The following is an 18,901-nucleotide window of genomic DNA, read 5'->3' as shown; positions in this document are numbered from 1 at the left end:
TGACCCTGTGTATACATCTCTGCAGAGCATCTGTCCCTGGAACACCCTCACCTGACCCTGTGTATACATCTCTGCAGAGCATCTCTACCCAATACACACTAACCTGACCCTGTGTATACATCTCTGCAGAGCATCTCTCCCTGGAACACCCTCACCTGACCCTGTGTATACATCTCTGCAGAGCATCTGTCCCTGGAACACCCTCACCTGACCCTGTGTATACATCTCTGCCGAGCATCTGTCCCTGGAACACACTCACCTGACCCTGTGTATACATCTCTGAAGAGCATCTCTACCCAATAAACACTCACCTGACCCTGTATATACATCTCTGCAGAGCATCTCTACGCAATACACACTCACCTGACCCTGTGTATACATCTCTGCCGAGCATCTGTCCCTGGAACACACTAACCTGACCCTGTGTATACATCTCTGCAGAGCATCTCTAGCCAATACACACTCACCCTGTGTATACATCTCTGCAGAGCATCTGTCCCTGGGACACGCTCACCTGACCCTGTGTATACATCTCTGCAGAGCATCTCTAGCCAATACACACTCACCCTGTGTATACATCTCTGCAGAGCATCTGTCCCTGGGACACGCTCACCTGACCCTGTGTATACATCTCTGTAGAGCATCTGTCCCTGGAACACTCTCACCTGACCCTGTGTATACATCTCTGCAGAGCATCTCTAGCCAATACACACTCACCCTGTGTATACATCTCTGCAGAGCATCTGTCCCTGGGACATGCTCACCTGACCCTGTATATACATCTCTGTAGAGCATCTGTCCCTGGAACACACTCACCTGACCATGTGTATACATCTCTGCAGAGCATCTGTCCCTGGAACACACTCACCTGACCCTGTGTATACATCTCTGCCGAGCATCTGTCCCTGGAACACACTCACCTGACCCTGTGTATACATCTCTGCCGAGCATCTGTCCCTGGAACACACTCGCCTAACCCTGTGTATACATCTCTGCAGAGCATCTCTACCCAATAAAAACTCACCTGACCCTGTATATACATCTCTGCAGAGCATCTCTACCCAATACACACTCACCTGACCCTGTGTATACATCTCTGCAGAGCATCTGTCCCTGGAACACACTCACCTGACCCTGTGTATACATCTCTGCAGAGCATCTGTCCCTGGAACACACTCACCTAACCCTGTGTATACATCTCTGCAGAGAATCTGTCCCTGGAACACACTCACCTGACCCTGTGTATACATCTCTGCAGAGCCTCTGTCCCTGGAACACACTCACCTGACCCTGTGTATCCATCTCTGCAGAGCATCTGTCCCTGGAACACACTCACCTGACCCTGTATATACATCTCTGCAGAGCATCTCTCCCTGGAACACACTCACCTGACCCTGTGTATACATCTCTGCAAAGCATCTGTCCCTGGAACACACTCACCTGACCCTGTGTATACATCACTGCAGAGCGTCTGTCCCTGGAACAGACTCACCTGACGCTGTGTATACATCTCTGCAGAGCATCTGTCCCTGGAACACACTCACCTGACCCTGTGTATACATCTCTGCAGAGCATCTCTACCCAATACACACTCACCTGACCCAGTGTATACATCTCTGCAGAGCATCTCTACCCAATACACACTCACCTGACGCTGTGTATACATCTCTGCAGAGCATCTGTCCCTGGAACACACTCACCTGACCCTGTGTATACATCTCTGAAGAGCATCTGTCCCTGGAACACACTCACCTGACCCTGTGTATACATCTCGGCAGAGCATCTCTACCCAATACACACTCACCTGACCCTGTGTATACATATCTGCAGAGCATCTCTACCCAATACACACTCACCTGACCCTGTGTATACATCTCTGCAGAACATCTCTGCCCAATACACACTCACCTCACCCTGTGTATACATCACTGCAGAGCATCTGTCCCTGGAACACACTCACCTGACCCTGCATATACATCTCTGCAGAGCATCTGTCCCTGGAACACACTCACCTAACCCTGTGTATACATCTCTGCAGAGCATCTGTCCCTGGAACACACTCACCTGACCCTGTGTATACATCTCTGCAGAGCATCTGTCCCTGGAACACACTCACCTGACCCTGTGTATACATCTCTGCAGAGCATCTCTACCCAATACACACTCGCCTGACCCTGTATATACATCTCTGCAGAGCATCTCTACCCAATACACACTCACCTGACCCTGTATGTACATCTCTGCAGAGCATCTCTACCCAATACACACTCATGTGACCATGTGTATACATCACTGCCGAGCATCTGTCCCTGGAACCCACTCACCTGACCCTGTGTATACATTTCTGCAGAGCATCTCTACCCAATACACACTCACCTAACCCTGTGCATACATTTCTGCGGAGCATCTCTACCCAATACACACTCACCTGACCCTGTATATACATCTCTGCAGAGCCTCTCTACCCAATACACACTCACCTGACCCTGTGTATACATCTCTGCAGAACATCTCTACCCAATACACACTCACCTGACCCTGTGTATACATCACTGCAGAGCATCTGTCCCTGGAACACACTCACCTGATCCTGTGTATACATCTCTGCAGAGCATCTGTCCTTGGAACAGACTCACCTGACGCTGTGTATACATCTCTGCAGAGCATCTGTCCCTGGAACACACTCACCTGACCCTGTGTATACATCTCTGCAGAGCATCTCTACCCAATACACACTCACCTGACCCTGTGTATACATCTCTGCCGAGTATCTCTACCCAATACACACTCACCTGACGCTGTGTATACATCTCTGCAGAGCATCTGTCCCTTGAACACACTCACCTGACCCTGTGTATACATCTCTGAAGAGCATCTGTCCCTGGAACACACTCACCTGACCCTGTGTATACATCTCGGCAGAGCATCTCTACCCAATACACACTCACCTGACCCTGTGTATACATATCTGCAGAGCATCTCTACCCAATACACACTCACCTGACCCTGTGTATACATCTCTGCAGAACATCTCTGCCCAATACACACTCACCTGACGCTGTGTATACATCTCTGCAGAGCATCTGTCCCTGGAACACACTCACCTGACCCTGTGTATACATCTCTGCAGAGCATCTCTACCCAATACACACTCACCTGACCCTGTGTATACATCTCTGCAAGAGCATCTGTCCCTGGAACACACTCACCTGACCCTGTGTATACATCTCTGCAGAGCATCTTTACACAATACACACTCACCTGACCCTGTGTATACATCTGCAGAGCATCTGTCCCTGGAACACACTCACCTGACCCTGTGTATACATCTGTGCAGAGCATCTGTCCCTGGAACACACTCACCTGACCCTGTGTATACATCTCTGCAGAGCATCTCTACCCAATACACACTCGCCTGACCCTGTATATACATCTCTGCAGAGCATCTCTACCCAATACACACTCACCTGACGCTGTGTATACATCTCTGCAGAGCATCTGTCCCTGGAACACACTCATATGACCCTGTGTATACATCTCTGCAGAGCATCTCTACCCAATACACACTCATGTGACCATGTGTATACATCACTGCCGAGCATCTGTCCCTGGAACCCACTCACCTGACCCTGTGAATACATCTCTGCAGAGAAGAGCATCTCTACCCAATACACACTCACCTGACCCTGTGTATACATCTCTGCAGATCATCTCTACCCAATACACACTCATCTAACCCTGTGTATACATCTCTGCAGAGCATCTCTCCTCAATACACACTCACCTGACCCTGTATATAGATCTCTGAAGAGCATCTCTACCCAATACACACTCACCTGACCCTGTATGTACATCTCTGCAGAGCATCTCTACCCAATACACACTCATGTGACCATGTGTATACATCACTGTCAAGCATCTGTCCCTGGAACCCACTCACCTGACCCTGTGTATACATCTCTGCAGAGCATCTCTACCCAATACACACTCACCTAACCCTGTGCATACATTTCTGCGGAGCATCTCTACCCAATACACACTCACCTGACCCTGTATATACATCACTTCAGAGCATCTCTACCCAATACACACTCTCCTAACCCTGCATATACATCTCTGTAAAGCATCTCTACCCAAAACACACCCACCTAACCCTTCGTATATATCACTGCAGAACATCTTTACCCAATACACACTCACCTCACCCTGTGTATACATCACTGCAGAACTTTGCTTGTTCACTGACCCTGTGTATTTATCACTGCTGAATTACCACCCCCACCCCGCCCATTAAGTGTACCAGACATAGATTGCCCCCTGTTACATTGCTAGCAGAAAGTATCCCCATAAACTTGTCAGTGCCACCATAAGGGTATGTTCACACGGCGGGGGTCCGTAACGGCTGAAATTACGGGGATGTTTCAGCCTGAAAACATCCCCGTAATTTCAGCCGTAGCGGCATGTGCAGGCGCTTGAACGCCGCGTCAATTACGGCCGTAATTAGCGCTGCTATTCATTGGAGTCAATGAATAACGGCTCTAATTACGGCCAAAGAAGTGACAGGTCACTTCTTCTACGCGGGCGTCTATTTACGCGCCGTCATTTGACAGCGGCGCGTAAATATACGCCTCGTGTGAACAGACAAACGTCTGCCCATTGCTTTCAATGGGCAGATGTTTGTCAGCGCTATTGAGGCGCTATTTTCAGACGTAATTCGGGGCAAAAACGCCCGAATTACGTCCGTAAATAGGCCGTGTGAACATACCCTAAAGCAGTGCAGAAAGTGTGCCACAGTAAAACAGTGCAGGCAGATTGCACCCAAACAAAATGCTATAAGGAGCCACATTCTCCCCTAGCTTTTTGACCAACCCCCCAACAGTAACCACACAACTCATCGTCTTTGGCAAAACTTTGGCTATCAGCCAATTTTATTAATCAAACAGCATACAGTGATGAAGGCAGGGCCGGCCTTAGGATAGATGGCGCCCCGTGCAAAACTTTCTTTTTGGGGCCCAACCCCATCATGAAAAAATGCTTCATAAAAAAGTTTAATGCCCTTTTTAGTGTCCCACACAGTATAATGCCCTTTTTAGTGTCCCACACAGTATAATGCCCTTTATAGTGCTCCACATAGTATAATGCCATTTATAGTGCCCCCAGACAGTATAATGCCCCTTTTAGTACCCCCCGCACAGTATAATGTCACCTAAGTGCCCCCACACAGTATATTTCCCCCATACAGTATAATGCCCCCATAGTTGCCCCATACAGTTTAATAACAATATTTTATATTATAATATATTATAACCCCTTTAAGGACACAGTATTTTGTCCTCTAAGTGTGCCCACACAGTATAATGCCCCCTAAGTGCCACACACAGTATATTGCCCCCTGTAGTGCTCCTACACATTATAATGTCCCCTTAGTGGCCCCACACACAGTATAATGCCCCCTTAATGCCCCCCCCACAGTATAATGTCCCACTCCCCCTGGGTGCCACACACAGCTCCCCCTTGTAGATAGTGCCCATGTAGATTGTGCCATACAGCCCCCTGTAGATTGTGCCGTACAGCTCCTTTTATAGACAGTGCCCCCACCTCCCCCTTGTAGATAGTACCATACAGCCCCCCACCTCCCCCTTGGAGACAGTACCCCCATATCCCCCTTGTAGACAGTGCCATACAGCCCCACCTCCCCTTGTAGACATTGCCATGCAGCCCCCACCTCTTGTAGATAGTGCCATACAGCCCCCACATCCCCCTTGTAGACAGTGACATACAGCCCCCAACATTACCCTTGTATATAGTGCCCCCCATGTCCCCCTTGTAGACAGTGCCATACAGTCCCCCACCTTCCCCTTGTAGACAGTGACATACATCCCCCTACCTCCCCCTTGTAGACAGTGCCCCCCATGTCCCCCTTGTAGACAGTGCCATACAGCTCCCACCTCCCCCTTTTAGATGGTGCCATACAGCCCCCCCTCCCTCTTGTAGAGAGTGCCATACAGCCTCCCACTTTCCCCTTGTAGACAGTGACATACAGCCTCCGAAACCTCCCCCTTGTAGATAGTGCCATACAGCCCCCACCTCTCACTTGTAGACAGTGCTATACAGCCCCCCACCTCCGTTTGTAGATAGTGCCATGCAGCCCCCACCTCCCTCTTGTAGATAGCGTCATACAGCCCCCCAGCTCCCCCTTGTAGACAGCGCCATACAGCCCCCACCTCCCCCTTGTAGACAGCGCTATACTGCCTCCCATTTGTAGACAGTGCCCCCTTAACAAATAAAACAAAAATGTTATACTCACCTAGTCCAGGTTCCCGCGATAAACAGCTGCTTTACAACGCTGATGGGATCCTTGCGTGGACCTGCGTGATCCAGTGATGTCATTATGGCCTGTAGCCTAGTAAATAACAGAGTAGACCCACCTGCCCTCGGCCCTCCTAATGCAAGACTGACCGAGCCCGCTTGCCATCAGTCAGTCCCCCATGCAGCTGTCCCGGCTGACCTTCGTAGCTACCCGGGCCATTATCTTACCTGGGAACCTGCCGTACGGCTCGTGTTCCCCCACTAGCAAGTTTGTCCTGCCGTACGGCTCGTGGCTTGCTCGCTGGGGCCAACCAAATCAATCCGCCCTTATCAGAGCTTTTAGTGTCGTGATCCACTTTACCAAGTATTGTAACAATAATATTCAAGAGGGAGGGAGGGAGGTTGAGTATCCTTGCTCTCCTCCAGAAAACTGACCAGCCCATTACCTGGCCAACCCTTATCTACCCCTTTCCCCCTGTCAACTTTACATGGCCAACTGATCGTTCGGCTGGCTTTACCTGTCGAAACACCCCTTTACACAACAGGTGGGCATCCTACCCAGCCCACCTTAGACTTGTCAGCGCCGTAGACCATGCAGCCCCTTCCATTTTAAGTCCCTTATGCCTCCTTGCTCGGATTTTGTTTCAGTACAAAAAAAATCACACCATCCTCTCTCCATTGCTGTGTGCTGACCTGTAAGCAGTCGCTCACGTCTCCTCCTTTCCCAACATTGATCTCAATGATTTTTGATTCCCTTATATCTTATGTATATTGGCCTTTTCTTTGAGGGGACCACTCCTATAAGATCGGAGTCTCAATAACGTTTTACTGTATAATAATCCTTCTTTAAAAGTTCCTATGAGTATTTTCTGTCGTTATATCATCAGGTCTGCGGTCACAGGTATTCAGCATTCGTTTATCTCAGCCATCTGATTGGTTAACTCTAGGGCCCTTCACCAATCAGCTCTTTTATAAGCTTATGCAAGGTATTCTGGGCCCGATTGGGTCTGAGCCGCTAATAGGTCCTCCGTACACTGTAGGTCCTGAAGCAGCTGAATGTCTAGTATCACTAATTCTCTTACTAGGTAGCTATATCACCTGTATATATATCTGCCAAGGATTTCTCCGTGGTATGCATAATGTGCTAGTCCTAATGGATTCGCTTGTAATTCATATATATGTGAGCTGCGCTTGGCTTCCTGTCTACACACACATGATGTTGTTAGCTTGCAAGGTGCAGACTGCAGCACGTTGGCTGAGCCCGCCCAGCGCCCTACAGGCAGACACAAGTGTGAGGTGAAATGTGACGTGGCTCTATATTACTCTGTAACGCAGAAGAAAAACAGTTACCATGGCAACCACTACAGCACATCACATGATTATGGCAGCATGTGGATTCTAGGGCACATAGATAGTTTAATGAGCATATATATCGTATACACGCACACGCAATGCTGCCAGTATTTGCATCAACACAACACTATTGGAGTTTAAGAAACTCTGCCACACAGCCCTTGGCACTTGCAGCTGTGTGCCAATGCCGACCTATTCAATAGATCCTAATATGAACATAGGGCCACACTGCAACATTTTCTGAAAAAGGAGAGATCTCCTGGAAGGGAAGGTTGTTTCTTTTCTAGATCTCGGAGACCGTTCGGTGGGAGTGATGTTGTTGATCTCAGTGCAAGAAAAGGAACCGACATGCAGGCAAACATATTGGCTGGCGCAATTTAAGGGGGCCCTCTGAAGCTATTCATGGGGACACTCTGGCACTTTTTAAAAGGGCTCTGTGGCTGGAACTGGTAATGGGGGCATCCCGGCTGGCATTCTTTAGTATGAGCTGGACATTATTTGAGGATGGGGCTTCTGTAAATTATAAAAAATAAAACCCATTCCCTGAAAACAATTCTTAAAATATATATGGTTTATAATCCATTAGTGACAAATTGCAAAAAATACACCAGTGTTCCTCTTAAATATCACCCATTAAAATAACACAGGCATAGTTGATCTTGGCCATACATATAGATGGACATCGACAAGTGTAGACTACAGCTAGCCCAAAAATATAATGCATAGTGTTCTCACATTACATGAATGATCTCTGTAGACCTAGCTGGCTCACTTCTCCATTGACACTCCTAATGTTATAACAGAAACGCTTCTGCATATCAGTTAAAAACTACAGTAGGGGACGCAAGAGGGTATTGAAGAGATCACGCAGAACTTAGTGAAGGAACTCTGGCTGAGACCCCCATTAGACATCACATGCCACACTCGATGGAAGAGACTACCACATGACTGCAAGGTCAGGAGTCCATTAGTCAGATGGAGGCCAAAATAGTGTCCTTTTGGCCTCGGTTTGGCTGGTTTACATCAGTATACTGCAAAAAAAATGAAGTATGGAATAGCAAAGTTTATACATAACTGTTAAATGAATGCCTAACAGTGACATCCATAGGCTATAATGGTATCACTTTAACCTATACATCATGAAAAAGGGGCCCATGTATCCGTTAAATGGATCCCATATTAGTGTATCGGTGACAGAAGCCACTATTGAGCTCTCATCAGTCTCTGTTTAGCATATACGTCGGGGGCTTTTCCCTGCTTATACGTGAAACGTAGGACAAAAACGCAGTGTGAACCTAAAAAAAAAGTTGCAAAAGTTCACATAGTCCTTAAGGTGGCCACATACATAACTGTTCACCCCTCATTTATTCTATGGTCTTTCTAGCGATACTAATAATCAGACTACACTGGAATTGTACTGCATTAGGATAGATTTTGCTTTAGACCGAAATTTTCCGCTAAAAGTACAGTCTAAAATCCACGGAATTGCAGGCCCCATAATAATAACCATAACCATAAATTATAGACTTAGGGCCTGTTCACATCAGCGTCGGGTTCCGTTTGGGGTTTCCGTTCATCATTTAAAAAAAAAAGGGGACAGATGAACAAGACCAATTTTATAAATTCATCAATAATATAACCATTTTATTAAATGCCCATCAATAAATTCAGCCAAAAACTGCAATTCCACATCCACCCGTTGGGCAGCTAAACCCCAACAATCAACGTTCATGACAAGGGACGGAGGAACGGGAGATTCTGTTCCATAGAGTTCAGTCAGGTAGCTGAGCGCTGAAGCAGTGAACAGGGGAATTTATAACCTCTGTAGATTCCCGCTCAAAAGGAACTGTCCAATCATCTTCTTTCTCCCCAGCACCTAGAACCAGACAGAATCTTCTGGAAGCCCAGGTAAGTTCAACTGTGAAAACAAAAGAGGGGGGCAGAGAGAAGAAACAAAGGACCGTACCAAGGTCCAACAGTAAAAAAAGAAGGGAGAGTGGGGTAGCCACAATTCCGTTTGTCCCCCTTCCTATACAGAAAGGGGGGCCCATTACATTTATATTAGATATCGTCATGTGCTCACCTATATTTCCATTATATTCAAGAAAGCAAATTTAAAAAAAAAGGCTTTTTATTTTCTGTCTCTGAATACGGAAAACTGCCTCTATCTCTACATTTATCAGCTATTAGCCCAGTATTGCCATATGTATGGGTTTGAGGAGACCCTCTTGCCTGAACCTCTCGAAATTGGAAAGGAACCAGCTAAAAAGGCTGAACACGTCAGATTATGGCCCATTTGGCCTCCAGCAGACAAGCAGTTGTATCTATAGGTCATGTACAGTTTGGCTTGCAAAAGTTTATTTCTACACAGCAGGCAGTCATACGTGATCTGTTTTCACATCTGTCCTCTCCTCAGAAAACAAGTCGGATTCAATTTTTTTAGTTCAATGTGGAAAACGAATATATGTCAGTCCAAAACAATGGTTATTTGGGTATGTTCATAGTGAGGTTTTTTAGCTAAAAAATCAGATGCTGAATCTGCCTCCAAAATCAAATTATTTTCCAGGCGGATTTTGTTGCTAATTTTGACTGTTTTCAGAAAAAAAAAAGTGAAAATAAAAACAGCAAACTGGAGGTTTGAACATTAAAATCAGCGCACTATTATTCAGCGCATAAAAGAGTGCCGGAAGCATTTGGCGCTATTTTTTCAGATTCGCATTGTCTTCAATGGGAAGTTTTTTGGCAGATTCTGCTTCTTGATAGGTCAAGAGGCTTTTTTCTTCAGCCCGTCAGATTTATATTCCGTTCGCTGAGAAATCAGCACCGTATGAACCAAGGTATTTGAAAACAATGGGAGGCAAAATAGAGCTGTCTTCAATGCTGGTTCTGTCGCTGAAAAAGTATCAGAATCAGCTTGTCAAAAAAAGTTGTGTGAACAAGGCTTAAAGGAAATACTATGCTGATTGCTATGCTTTTTATGTTACAGATCTCCAAATACAATACATGTTATTACAATATAACATTATTCAACCTGCAGGATGAACGTTGTGAAAAAACTAAAATAAAAATGACAGAATTTCTGTGATTTTGTTACCTTTGCTCCTTACATTTTTTTGGATACAAACGTATGAAACCAAATATGGTAAAAAAAAAAGCTGTATTTACCCAATAATGGTACTAATAAAAACTGCAGCTCCCAACCCCTCCCCGCAAAAAAATAAGCCCTAACACTGCTTTATAAAAAAAATTAAACCGTTATGGCTCTGAGAATATGTCAACACAATACAAACATAAATTTGGCATTGTTGTAATCAGTTTGACCCGCAGAATAAAGTGCTGCTCTGGTACTGTCCTCTCCTATTTGACAGTGCAAGAGGATGGAAAGTTTATGCCTAGTTGACACTGGGTGGCTAAGACCGCCCTGTTATCAATTTATTCATTAACCCCTTCAGGGGCGTAGCTAAAGGCTCATGGGCCCCGATGCGAAAATTCTTACTGGGCCCCCCCCCCTGCAAACTTCTCATGGCCGACGGTCCGCAGCTTTCAGCTGCATCGCTGGGTCTCCTAAGTGACCCAACAATGCAGCACTGGCAGCCGGGGGCGTCACTAAGGCTGGGTTCACACACCCTATTTACTGACGTAATTCGGGCGTTTTAGCATTGAATTACGTCCGAAAATGCGGCTCAAAAGCGTTGGCAAACATCTGCCCATTCATTTGGGTCTTACGATGTTCTGTGCCGACGGTCATTTTTTTTTACGCGCCGCTATCAAAAGGCAGCGCGTAAAAAAGACGCCCGCGTCAAAGAAGTGCCTGTCACTTCTTCAGACGTAAATGGAGCCGTTTTCCATGGACTCCATAGAAAAACAGCTCCAATTACGTCCGTAATGGACGCAGCGAAAGACGCCTGCACATGCCATTACGACCCTATAAACTATGGATAGGATTAGATACAGTGGCTCAGCAGACAGTATCACACATGATAGGATTAGATACAGTGGCTCAGAAGGCAGTATCACACATGATAGGATTAGATACAGTGGCCCAGCAGACAGTATCACACATGATAGGATTAGATACAGTGGCTCAGCAGACAGTACCACACATGATAGGATTAGATACAGTGACTCAGCAGACAGTACCACACATGATAGGATTAGATACAGTGGCTCAGAAGGCAGTATCACACATGATAGGATTAGATACAGTGGCTCAGCAGACAGTATCACACATGATCGGATTAGATATAGGGCCCAGCAGACAGTATCACACAAGATACGATTAGATACAGGGCCCAGCAGACAGTATCACACATGATTGGATTAGATACACAGCTCAGCAGACAGTATCACACATGATTGGATTAGATACAGGGCCCAGCTCGCTGACATTGCGTCTCCAGCGCTGGACCCAGGATAGGTAAGAATAATAATTTTGCTTCTTTATGTGTTACTGATTATTTTTGTGTGTTTGTGTTTTTTTACAGGTTCGGTTGTTGGACTTCGGATACGAGGACTTCAATGACGGCGTTTTTTTTATTCTCAATAAAATGGTTAATGAGGTTTGTGTTTTTTTATTTCAATAAAATATTTTTTCTATGTGCTTGTATCTTTTTAAACTTTATCACCGCCTTAGTAATGGCCGCTGGATGATTGACAACCTCCATTACTAAGGCGAGGCTTAATGTTAGCCGGTGCAGATGCTACACTAACACCCATTATTACCCCGGTACCCACAAAAACCAGGGGTACTGGGAAGAGCCGGGTACGAACCAGTACCCGACCATTTGTAGTGACGGGCAGGCACCGGGGTGGCCGCAGGCTGGTAGTATTAGGCAGGGGAAGGCCAAAAACAGTGGCCCTTCCCACCCTGGTAATGCTGCCTGCTGCTGCTGTGTTGTATCTGGCTGGTTATGAAAATTGGGGGAGACCCACATCGTTCTTTCCAATTATTTATTTATTATTTTTTTTTTAAATGACGTGGGGTCCCCCCCATTTTTCATAACCAGCCAGATACAATAAAGCAGCAGCAGCCTAGCATCACCAGGGTAGGAAGGGCCACTGTTTTTGGCCTTTCCCCTCCTGATAATACCAGCCTGCGGCCGACCATCACTACAGATGGTCAGGTACTGGATCGTACCCGACTCTTCCCAGCACCCCTGGTGGCGGTGGGTACCGGGGTAATAAAGGGGGTTAGTGTTAGCCTCTGCACCGGCTAACACTAAGCACCGCCTTAGCAATGGATGCAGTCAATCAGCCGGCGGCCATTACTAAGGCGGTAGTAATATAGTTTAAAAAAAACCACAAAGACATAGAAAAAATATTTTATTGAAATAAAAAAAAAACCCACACAGCCCTCATTAACCATTTTATTGATAATAAAAAAAAAGCTGTCATCGAAGTAGTCCTGGAATCCGACGTAGTCCAACGACCAAACCTGTGAGAAAACACACAAAAAATGATTAGTAACACGTGTGTTAGGCTTAGGTACAGGGCCCATGTGTGATACTGTCTGTGGGACCCTGTATCTAAGCCTACCACAACGTAGGCTTAGATACAGGGTCCAGCAGACAGTAATCTTATACAGTTTAAGATTACTGTGTGCTGGGGCCCTGTATCTAAACTGACAGTGTGGTAGGCTTAGATACAGGGTCCCACAGACAGGATCACACATGGGCCATGTATCTAAGCCTACCATGTGATTGGCTTAGATACAGGGCCCAGCAGACAGGATCACGCATGGGCCATGTATCTAAGCCTACCATGTGATTGGCTTAGATACAGGGCCCAGCAGACAGGATCACGCATGGGCCATGTATCTAAGCCTACCATGTGATTGGCTTAGATACAGGGCCCAGCAGACAGGATCACACAATCTGTGATCCTGTCTCATGGGCCCCCTAAGCCTGCTACATAGTAGGCTTAGGGGTTGTACAGTCCCTAAACATTGATGGCCTATCCTCCGGATAGGTCATCAATAGCTGATGTGTCTCTCGGGACCCGCAAATCAGCTGTTTTGAAGGGGCCGCAGCACTCGTACGAGAGCTGCTTCCCCTTCATTTCACTACTCGCCCACACTGTGAATCGCCGACACGGATTCACAGTGTGACCGGAATGAAGTGACAGGAATGAAGGGGAGCAGCTCTCGTACGAGTGCTGCGGCCCCTTCAAAACAGCTGATTGGCGGGTCCCGGGAGTCGGACCCCACCAGTCAGGGCTAACCTTACCTTCCTCTTCGGCCGCGGCGGGAGTTCTGTCGTCTCGATGCTGTGCGCGGCGCACAGCGCTTAACGTCAGGACCTCCGCTGCGATCCGGAACCAGGAAGGTAAGTAAAGTATGTTACTATAGTAACAGGGGCCCGCGGCCCGAGTTACTATAGTAACTTTTTATTGATGTGGTGCGGGGGGCCGTGGGCCCCCTGGCTTCGGGGCCCGGTCGCAATTGCGACCGCTGCGACCCCTATAGCTACGCCAGTGAACCCCTTAATGATTGGGCCTAAAAAGCAAAATTTTTACGTTTTTGTCTCTCTGCGTTTCAGCAGCCATAACTTTTTTATTTTTTCATTGATGTGGATGTATAAGACCTTGTTTTATGCAGGAGAAATTTGATTTTTTTTGCACAGTTTGGGTTAAAAAAAATTCACTGTGTAAGTTATAGAATTTATTTTTACAGCATGAATATAGGAAAAAGTGATTTTTGTTTATTTTTTATTCCATTCACGTTTCAAGCTAAATAATCAATTAAATTAATTCTTTAAGTTATTATGGTCGTTTAGATACCTAATATGTGTAGGTTTTTTGTTTTTATGTAATGTAGGGGCAATAAAATATATGTTATGCAAAATAATGACCTTTTTTTGGGGGGACTTTTTATATTTATGAATTTTTTTGTTCCATTTTTTTTTTTGCCCATTAAGGGATAACTTTATTTATGACTTTATTTGTTTACTTATAATGTATTAACATACTCCTGTATGTTAATTTATTACACTGTCACTATGACACAGGCTGCTGTTAGGGCAGCACATAGTGTGTCCTAACAGCAGGCAAACTGAACAGACAGCCCTGGGGTCCTTTCTAGGTCCCCAGGGCTGACTGCAGAGGGATTCCCCGATCTTTGATTACGTCACCCGGTTTCCGATGATGAGATCATAGAGGGGAGTTCCCTTTGATCATGCCGCAGTCACGCACCGCGGAGATCTAAGGGTTAAGCAGCTGGGATTGGAATGTTTTCCGACCCCAGCTGTATTCAGCAGGCTGCTCTAAGTTCAGGAGCTGTTAGTTACATCTCCTGCTTAGAGGTTAAGCGGTCACTGGATCGCTCATCAGCCTCTTCTAAAGTGACGCCAAAAGACGCCGCTGTAGGCGGAGCACCTGCACCGCCTGCCGTCAAAAGACAGTGGGCGGTCGTTAAGGGGTTAATCATCATATGGCACGGCCTATTAGCGGCCGGGGCTCTAATGGTGGAGAGAGACAGAAACAGGAGAACATGAGGTTTTAAGGTAACACACTGATTTTATGTTTTTGGGGTGGTGAAAGGTCTTCTTTAACAAAAATATTGCATTAACTGTTTAAGAATCACATCCATGTTTTACATAGTCCCTCCATTTTCACAGGCTCAAAAATAATTGGAGAAAATAACATAATTCGAATATATATAATTATTTTTAATGCTATAATGCAAATCCCTTGCAGTCAATGACTGCCTGAGCGCTGGGTATCCTTCCCTGAGATGGTTTCCCAGGCCTTTACTGCAGCCGCCTTCAGTTGCTGCTTGTTTGTGGGTCTTTCTGCCTTCAGTTTTGTCTTCAGTAAGTGAAAAGCGTGCACGATCGGGTTGAGGTCAGGTGACTGACTCGGCCATTGAAGAATATTCCTCTTCTTTGCCTTAAGAAGCTCTTACGTTGCTTTCACTGTATATTTCGGGTCATTCTTCATCTGTACTGTGAAGCACCATCCTATCAGTTTTGCAGCATTTGACTTAATTATACTAGCATTTGACTAAATAAAGGCACGCTACTACTGAATACATTCTATTCGCAGTCACGTCATCAATAAACACCAGTGACTCAGGTCCATTGGCAGCCATACATGCCCATGCCATAACTTCCTCCTCCATGTTTGACAGATGATGTGGTATGCTTCAGATCATGAGCCTTTCCTTTCCTACTCCATATTGTTCTCTTCCTATCATTATGGTACAAGTTCATCTTGGTTTCATCTTGCCAACGAATCTTGTTCCAGAACTGGAGCGGCAGAATTCTGTGATCATTGACTTTAGTTGTCTTCCAGGCTAGCTTCTCCTATTACTAGTCACTTCTAGCTACCTTATATTGCAAAAAGGGGTCAGAGGACCCCCACACTCACGATAGGTGGGGATCCTAGAGTTGGGACCCTCAACTATCAGACACTTATGACATATCCTATGGGATGTCTTTGGTTGGAATATCTCTTTATATTCTGTCTGCCAGCTCCTGTTGAATGCAATGTATAACTCAGTATGTTAGAAACTTTCCCTAGCTGTGGCTGCAAGCAGAAAGGATTGTATATTCCCCCTAACGGTGCCCCTGATTTACTGCATATGGATTTATACAGCTCCCATTGAGCTCAATAATAAATGTATATGGAGTAACCTCCTAAGCTTCCCCTAGTGGTGCCTGCAGGCATTCAGAATTTTACCATTTATCTCAATGACTTTGTGAAAAGAAGCAGAGAATTTGAAGCTCTGTGTAAGAAAAAACAAGGCTCAAACGTCTATAAATCTATATTATAAAATTAACCAGCCCTTTTTGGACCTAAAAATGAAATGATGCTAAAAGATGAACATTCACTTTAAAGAAGTGGTCCAGTTTCAGCTAATTAATATTATTTTTCTATAGTAAAAGTTATACAATTTTCCAATATAATTTCTGTATTAATTCCTCACTGTTTTCGGGAACTCTTCTTATTGCTAATCAGTAGGAACATTTATTGTTTACTTCTAGTGGATAAAATGCTGTCCATGGTCATGTGATGGACACACAGGTGCAGGACTGATTATGATTATAGAATGTGTACCAGCCACCTGTGTGTCCATCACATGACCATGGACAGCATTTTATCCGCTGGAAGTAAACAATGAATGTTCCTACAATATAACAACAAGCAGAGATCTTAACCACTTCCTGACCAGGAGCTTTACCCCTTTCCTGACCAAGCCCATTTTTAAGTTTTAGCCATGTGCCAATTTAAAAGCATATTGTTGTTCTATTATTTTTCCAACCTATATGTATTTGGTCTTGTTTTTTTCAGAACATATTGGGCTTCCATATTGTGTAAAAAAAATAATAGATATACACTACCTTTCAAAAGTTTGGGGTCACCCAGACAATTTTGTGTTTTCCATGAAAACTCACACTTATATTTATCAAATGAGTTGCAAAATGACTAGAAAATATAGTCAAGACATTGACAAGGTTAGAAATAATGATTTTTATTTGAAATAATAATTTTCTCCTTCAAACTTTGCTTTCGTCAAAGAATTCTCCATTTGCCGCAATTACAGCATTTCAGACCTTTGGCATTCTAGCTGTTAATTTGTAATCGGGAGAAATTTCACCCCATGCTTCCAGAAGCCCCTCCCACAAGTTGGATTGGCTTGATGGGCACTTCTTGCGTACCATACGGTCAAGCTGCTCCCACAACAGCTCTATGGGGTTGAGATCTGGTGACTGCGCTGGCCACTCCATTACATATAGAATACCAGCTGCCTGCTTCTTCCCTAAATAGTTCTTGCATAATTTGGACGTGTGCTTTGGTCATTGTCCTGTTGTAGGATGAAATTGGCTCCGATCAAGCGCTGTCCACAGGGTATGGCATGGCGTTGCAAAATGGAGTGATAGCCTTCCTTATTCAAAATCCCTTTTACCTTGTACAAATCTCCCACTTTACCAGCACCAAAGCAACCCCAGACCATCACATTACCTCCACCATGCTTGACAGATGGCGTCAGGCACTCTTCCAGCATCTTTTCAATTGTTCTGCGTCTCACAAATGTTCTTCTGTGTGATCCAAACACCTCAAACTTCGATTCGTCTGTCCATAACACTTTTTTCCAATCTTCCTCTGTCCAATGTCTGTGTGCTTTTGCCCATATTAATCTTTTCCTTTTATTAGCCAGTCTCAGATATGGCTTTTTCTTTGCCACTCTGCCCTGAAGGCCAGCATCCCGGAGTCGCCTCTTCACTGTAGACGTTGACGCTGGCGTTTTGCGGGTACTATTTAATGAAGCTGCCAGTTGAGGACCTGTGAGGCGTCTATTTCTCAAACTAGAGACTCTAATGTACTTGTCTTGTTGCTCAGTTTGTGCCGTCCTCTGAAGGGAGTAGTACACACCGTTGTAGAAAATGTTCAGTTTCTAGGCAATTTCTCGCATGGAATAGCCTTCATTTCTAAGAATAAGAATAGACTGTCACATGAAAGCTCTCTTTTTCTAGCCATTTGGAGAGTTTAATAGAACCCACAAATGTAATGCTCCAGATTCTCAACTAGCTCAAAGGAAGGTCAGTTTTATAGCTCCTCTAAACAGCAAAACTGTTTACAGCGGTGCTAACATAATTGCACAAGGGTTTTCAAGTGTTTTCTAATCATCCATTAGCCTTCTAGCACAGTTAGCAGACACAATGTACCATTAGAACACTGGAGTGATGGTTGCTGGAAATGGGCCTCTATACACCTAAGTAGATATTGCATTAAAAACCAGACGTTTGCAGCTAGAATAGTCATTTAGCACATTGACAATGTATAGAGTGTATTTCTGATTAATTTAATGTTATCTTCATTGAAAAAAACTGTGCTTTTCTTTCAAAAATAAGGAACTTTCTAAGTGACCCTAAACTTTTGAACGGTAGTATATTTTACTTTTTTTAAAAATATGGCAGGAAAAAAGGAAAATAAAGTTGAAAAAAATGTGAATGTGTGATTTTAGGTGATGTTTTTTTACATCTGGTGCATGCCACTGGGTAAACACACCTGAATACATATTTGGCAACTTCTACCGACCTCAACGATACCAAACATGTGCGCATTTCTTACACGCTGGGCGCAAGGTGGAGCTTACAATGAATGGTGCGCACATTGGCTTTTAGAGGAAAAATTTCCAAAGCTGGTTCGCTGACACCATACGACCATTACAGATGTTGTGGCGTTTCCAATCCAAAAAAACTGATGGCCTATCTTCAGGATAGGCCATCAATATCTAATC

General features: G+C 45.0%; 1 protein-coding gene across 2 annotated transcripts in view; it reads left to right on the top strand.

The window, feature by feature from the left end:
* RSPH14 (radial spoke head 14 homolog) overlaps positions 1 to 18,901 on the top strand; it is a 241,319-nt gene that overhangs the window by 195,772 nt on the left and 26,646 nt on the right. The window lies entirely within an intron of this gene.

The sequence above is a fragment of the Rhinoderma darwinii genome, chromosome 1 (genome assembly GCF_050947455.1).
Source record: "Rhinoderma darwinii isolate aRhiDar2 chromosome 1, aRhiDar2.hap1, whole genome shotgun sequence".
Taxonomy (NCBI): Eukaryota; Metazoa; Chordata; class Amphibia; order Anura; family Rhinodermatidae; genus Rhinoderma; species Rhinoderma darwinii.
The sequence above is the reverse complement of the archived record's forward strand: the minus strand, read 5'-3'. Positions and strand labels throughout refer to the sequence as shown.